This window comes from Corvus kubaryi, unplaced genomic scaffold (assembly GCF_017639235.1).
Source record: "Corvus kubaryi isolate FWS band 111438036 unplaced genomic scaffold, C.kubaryi_AGA036_p1.0 37127, whole genome shotgun sequence".
Taxonomy (NCBI): domain Eukaryota; kingdom Metazoa; phylum Chordata; class Aves; order Passeriformes; family Corvidae; genus Corvus; species Corvus kubaryi.
Genome location: NW_024581032.1, coordinates 889,476 through 895,931, shown reverse-complemented (window position 1 = coordinate 895,931; position 6,456 = coordinate 889,476).

Sequence of the window (6,456 nt, the reverse complement as noted above, 5' to 3'; positions counted from 1 at the left end):
CTCAGCCAAGGAGGTGGGGAGACAACACAAGGGTGTTTCACTGCTGAGCAGAGGGTACATGAGCAACCTCATGCCTCTGCCAAGACATGAATGGATGGTGGATGGATGGGGCAGATGAGTGTCCATGTGCATCCTTGCACACATTTATATAGGTGCAGAGAAAGGAAATACTACTCTCGTTTTGCATTTCTGTGTCCAAGCAGGTGCACAGTCTGAGCCTCTGCCTTGTCATGTGCAAAGAGATGAAATTTACTATATGGAGAAAAAAAAAATCTGAAATTTTAGGGGTAAAAACCTCAAGGAACTGAAAAGACACTCAGATAAGCAATCATCTCATGGGAGGGCTGGGAAAACCAAAGGTCTCATTGTAACCAGGATACAGAATAATATCATGAACAGATTGCACTGAGCAGTGAGCACTATGAAAGGACTGGCCACGTACAAAGGCTTTACTCACATGTGTGCAGGGCATTTCAAATCCCAAGGTCACTGCAGCCAAGAATTACAGAACAAAAGTAAAACCAACCTTGGCAGAAGCAAATCAGATATGTTAGCTGAAAAATAATCCCTCCCCTTTGTCAGGCCTAGCAAGATGCTGGGCTATGAGGGATCTGTTAGACTCCATTTTCCCAAATCACTATGACAACAGGGCTCTGGTGAAAGGGATCTTTTCCTAAAGGCATCAGTTGCTTTAATTGAGCTAAAACTGGTTTAGATTTCACTCAAATCTCTCCCTATCCTTTGTCTTCTGCTGCAAATGTCAGGACCCTGCCTGCTTCAAGAAAACAAAGGAGGTTTTTAATTCTTTCAGCATTGTTACCTGGAGACAGGATGTTTCCTGGTGAGAAACCATCAGTGATTTCCAAAATTCTGTGGGGAGATCTGTGGGCCCAGGGCTCCTGGTTTTCCTGGGCTGCAACACCAACACCGTCAGAGAGGTGGACGGTGGGACCAAGGAGGGGTTAGATTGGTTATTAGGGAAAATTCCTTCCCCAAAACAGTGGTCAAGCCCTAGCACACGCTGCCTGGGGCAGTGGTGGAGTCCCCATTCCTGGAGGGATTTAACACACATGTAGATCTGGCACTTGCGTTAGCAGTGGGCTTGGCAGTGCTAGAGGAATGGTTGGACTGAATGGTCTTGGAGGACTTTTCCAACCTTAAAAATTCTATGACTCTATGAAAAGTACTTGCAGGGAACCTTCTGGTCCAGTGATGATGTTTCGGGGTGTTTTCCATCCAGCACTCCTGTCCTTGTTGGAGACTAGCCATGCCAAGGAACTCTTTTGGTTTTCACTAGTGGAAAGAGTCACACCTGTGCCCTGGGGACACCCAGACATGTGGAAAGCACTTTCTGCTCCTGGAAATTTCAGGCTAAGCCCTAGACCTGTTGTATTGCTTATTACCAAAGCAGTTTTACTGCAGAGAGTCACAGGTGTTTGCTTGTGGCTTATTATGACAAGGAAGGCTCATCCTCCGGATTTATGAGCAAGTCGGCTCCTTGGAAGAGCTGAGTTAAGCAATGCTCAGCTAGGTAAGAAATATTTATGTCCTGCTTTGTGGTGGTTATGTCACTTGCTTTTTGTCTTTCTACTTTCTTAATTAAGGACAGAACAATAACTACTTATGGAGGGCTAAAAAACTTCTGCTTAAATAAGAGAGGAATCATAGATTTCTACTCAGGACGAACTGGAAGAGATGCATCTCCTTGCTGAGTGTAGATAAAATAGAATCTGTGACTTAAAATCACTGAATCACAGAACAATTTAGGTTAGAAAATTCTCTAAGTTCATAGAGTCCACCCATTCCACCAGTACTGCCAAGGTCACCACTAACCCATGTCCCCAAGTGCCACATCCACATGTCTGTTAAATCCCTCCAGGAACAGGGACTCCACCACTGCCCTGGGCAGCCTGTTCCAGGGCTTGACAACTCTTCTGGGGAATAATTTTTTCCTAGTTTCCAGCTTAAACTTGCCCTGGCACAACTTGCAGCCTTTTCCTCTGATCTTGTCTCTTGTTCCCTGTGAGAACAGACTGACTGTCTCCTAGCTCCATCCTCCTGACAGAAGTTGTATAGAGCAAGAAGGTGTCCATCCCCCCTCAGCCTCCTCTTTCCTGTTTTAGGGAAGATCAGTCTCTGAACTCGCTAACCAGTACGTGACATGCCCAAACACTGAGCCCTGATCTCTATATCTTATATCCTGATACCTTAGTCGGTCTTATTTCCTAACAACTCAGGCATTCACAAACTTATGGGCCATGATAAAGCTCCAACTACATTCCCCTTGGCTTTTCCCTTTTCAGTTATATATAGTTTCATTTATTTAATCTCCTATGGTTTGCATTTAGTCTGGGAATATCAGGTTCCTTTAATCCCTCAATAAGTCATCTCTGTAATACCTCTGTCAGTGGCCATTGTGACTCAGTGGAGCAATGTCTCTCTCAGAGTATGAGGAACCTGTAAGCTCAGAGTCATGGAACTGTGGGTTTTTCAAGTCACCAGGCTTTGCGAGTCAGCATGATAGGGCATGCCCATGAGACTTCACAGGCTGTACATGGACACTGGCCACGATCCAGGATCAGCACTAAAAAAGTGTAACACAGAGGATCTGCAGGAAGAAATGCAAGGAACAATGCAGTGGCTCATACAGGATGCCAGGATACTTCATAGTTGGCAGGAGCAGCTGGCCATAGCTACCTGTGGACTTCCTTGTTGTAGCGGGTTGAGTTCAAAACCGGGCAGAAACACCAATTAAATGTAGTGGTTTTGGTTCAAAATATTCATTACTTATTTATTTTCCTTCTGTGAGATAAGAATTAGGAGAAAAGCAAAGCAGGCACAAACCTTAAACAGTTGCGGTACAATGAAAGAGTTTTATTACTAATAGAATTAAAAGTAAAGAGAAAATAACAAAACAAAATTAAAGCAATTCCCCCCCCCCCAGCACTTCTCTCCTTTTACCCAACTCACACAAGGGATAACAGAACATGGGATGTTAGTCAGTGTTCCAGTTCTTGAAAAGTCTCTCTCTTATGCTTAAGGAAAAAAGGGTTTTCCTTCAGTTGCACGTGGTTCCCAAACTGCCACTAACAGCAGATCCGCCCGGAAACAAACAATCTGCTGTGTGTAGAACATCTCTCCCATGAAAAATCTCACAGTTCCTTCACACTACAAAACATGGGCCATCACATGGGGTTATTCATCTTTTTAAGGATAAGTTATTTTGGCCTGCACACAAAGGCTTTTCTTCGCCACAAGTCTCTAACAGCCTCTTACTACTTCTATATAGCCTGGCATAGGCATTCTTCACAATCTTCACAGGCACACGAAGATACTCCATCCCCCCATGTTCTTCAAATGGATTAAAGAGACAAACAGTTTGTGGTATTACAGTTTCTTACCACAGCATGCAAGAAGGTTTCTTTTAAGCTGCGCGCCAGAATCGCGGCACCGCCCTCTTTTCTCCCGTCGCCATTTCCAGCTCCGTCCCGCATGACTCACTTCTCTTTCTCTCTGGCTCTGAAGCCGCCATGTTGAAGAGTGTTCTTGTTCAGGCTTTATGGTAGAAAAAGCCTCGCTCCCTCTGTGCTGCTGGCTGCGTGGTGTCCTCTTCAGTTCAGCACGAAGTGTGCTGGCTGCAGACAGGAGGCTCTGCCGGCTCCCGTTGACTCCGCCGGCTCCGCATGGAGAGGAGAGGGACCCGCCTGTCCCCAGAAGCCGCGCTGCATGGGTTTAGCTGTGAGCAGTCTATGGCTGGTTTTAGCTGCCTGCAGCTCTCGGACAGTCCCCCCCAAGCGACCCAGGGTCCGTGCCGCAGTGTTGGGAAAGGGGGAAAGGGGCAGTGGCTCCGGCCCGGCCCAGCGGGGCCGGGAGGCTCGGAGCCCCCCCACCTCCCAGCAAGCGAGCTCCGACAAAAAGGGGAAGTCCCACCTTTCTGTGCGGTTTAAATATGTAAATTGTGAGAAGCGTAATTGGTCTTAAAGACTGTCCATCAACTCAGGGTCAACCCAATACACTTGTTGAAATCCCACCACTTATAGATCCTATGGAACTTAGTGCTCCAGCAGAAGAGCTATAAGCACTCTTCAGATCACTGCTCCTCTCTTCCAATCATAGACAATCCCCTTTTATTTACCCTAAAGCCTCTCAGTCATTCATATGTACTCCTAGAGTTAATTTACCCTCCAATGGGAAAAATTATCAGAAGGAAACTGAATGTACTATCTTGGTAGTTGCCCAGTGGATTCTCTGAGTTCTATTCCTTCCTGACCCATCACTCCTTCAGTAGTAAGGTTCTCCTCCTTTGTACTACCCCAAACCTATGTGATACCATTGCACCAAGCTTGGTCTTTGTCCCTCTCCAGCTCTGAGTGAGAGCGTGGGTGTGAGAGAAGCTCATGTCTGCCGGGTGGGAATTTTGGTTTGGGGTTTTTTTTAATGCAAATTATTTCAAATTTTACTCCCCCTTCTACCTGGTACAAAATCACTTCTTCTGAAATCTGGCTGTGTTATGCCAGTGATTTTCATTAAAGAATTTCATGTCCTTTAGAACACTTGATTTATTGGTCAAATTTTCTTTTTATGGATTTCAATTATTCTCTTTATGCAGCACTCTGATATGGAATTGCTTTGGCTCCTGTCCCATTTGGCCTCAAAACACTCTCACAACATACACGAATCGTAAGCAAAATTGGCAAGGAAGACAAGAACACCCCAGGGCAGAACCTTGTGAACCCACCAGGCAGAAGCTGTGCATGATTATAAAATGATTTAAGATGTGGGAGGCTGTGAATACAAATATTGCTGCTAGCAAGACTTTTTCTTGCTTCCTTCCAGTCCCGTGAGATACTTTTCTCTCTCACGGAAGATATTTGTAGAGTTCTATAAACTATGAACACCTGCGACCTTGCAAAGCCTTGTTTATAGTACAGTAGAAAAATATTTTGACAACGGTGTTTCAGGATTTCAGCCAATCACCCCAAGGGATGGCTGATCCTTTGACCAATTAGACTATGAAGAAAAAAGTATATAAAAGAGTTGTAAAATAATTAAATAAATCAATCTTGCTGCACAATTCCTGCCTGTTGGATCTCTCTTCTCCTCCCTACCACTGCGGGACACCGTGATAGGAGGCTACTAAAACTCCCCTTTAAATTGTCACCTGCAGTGTTGTCATGTTTCTCTTGTCTCTGGTGATAGATATTAGGAATGGGAGCAATTGGTGCCAAGACATCTCCTGCAGAGTGGAGCGAGTGCCTGGAACAGCCAGAGTGAATAGAACTTTCCTGCATCTCACTGGAGTAGTGTGGAGCTGAACAACCTGCTGCAAGCGTGGTTTGACTCTGGCTTTGGAGATGGAGTCTCACCTACCTTTAGCCTGTGGAGGGCTGTGAGCCCTTGATGCAGGAGCCCTCTGCACTCCCTTGGAGAGAGGCCTGAGGCCCAAAAGAATCTCCCCAGAGATAAGCAACCTTTCTCTGGGTCACGGTGACAAAAAGAGCCACTCCCAACATGCCTTGCTTCTTTACGGTAATAGCCTGTACCCTGTTGGCTAATTGGTTTCTACCCCACCCCCTGCCTTCCCCATATAACCTCTGCTTCTACTCCTGAAGAGAGGGAGGTCTTGGCCCTGGCCTCCCCTTCACAGGGGCTGCTGGACAATAAAGGCTACCTCTGTGGAACTGCCATACGAGGCTCCTGTCTCTCTGTCCCCGAGTTTTGCCTGGGTGATTTCACAAAGAGCCGAATCAAAAAGAGCTGATATCACTTGTAGCAGAGAAGTTGCTACACTTGCTGAAATAACCTGTCACCCAGGGAAGTTGCTAAAGCCCCTGGAAAAGCCTTTCCCTGGTGAGACACTTTCTCTAGGAAGGTCGCAACACACCGGGTTGTCCACCACCGGACCCCAAGCTGATATTAGCCCATGAAGCAGATGCCCAGGGTCCCTCTATAATGGGGGAAAAAGGCTTCTAAGGAGATGTGGGGCTCCTACGTGATTTTTTTCTCCATTTTCACTTCATTTCAGCTTTTATCAGTGACCTCCTGAGAGCAATGGGATGAGCTGCCATCCCCTTCCTCTAACTCTCGTCAGTGATTAACAAGGAGTTAGGTGCCTACCTTTGAGATGGCTACCACTGTATGGGGTGTTTTCCCTAAATAAACTCACTGTCCATTCCTATAAGGTCATGAGCTTTGCCATGCCTTTCTCACAATGCTATAGCATTATTTCCTAAAAGAATGGATGGATATGTGTGTACAGGGTGTGGGGGAGAATATGTACAGCAGCATGTGATGGGATGTCAGCTGGTGGTCTGAGAAAAGAAGCCAATCCACCTTTGTCATCAGATTGTCATGCAGAAAAAAGCTCTTGCAGCACAAACATCTGCTCACATCATCATTGCCAGTCATCTTGCTCTTCATGCCATCACAAAATGCAGGAGAAACTGTCAAAACTGT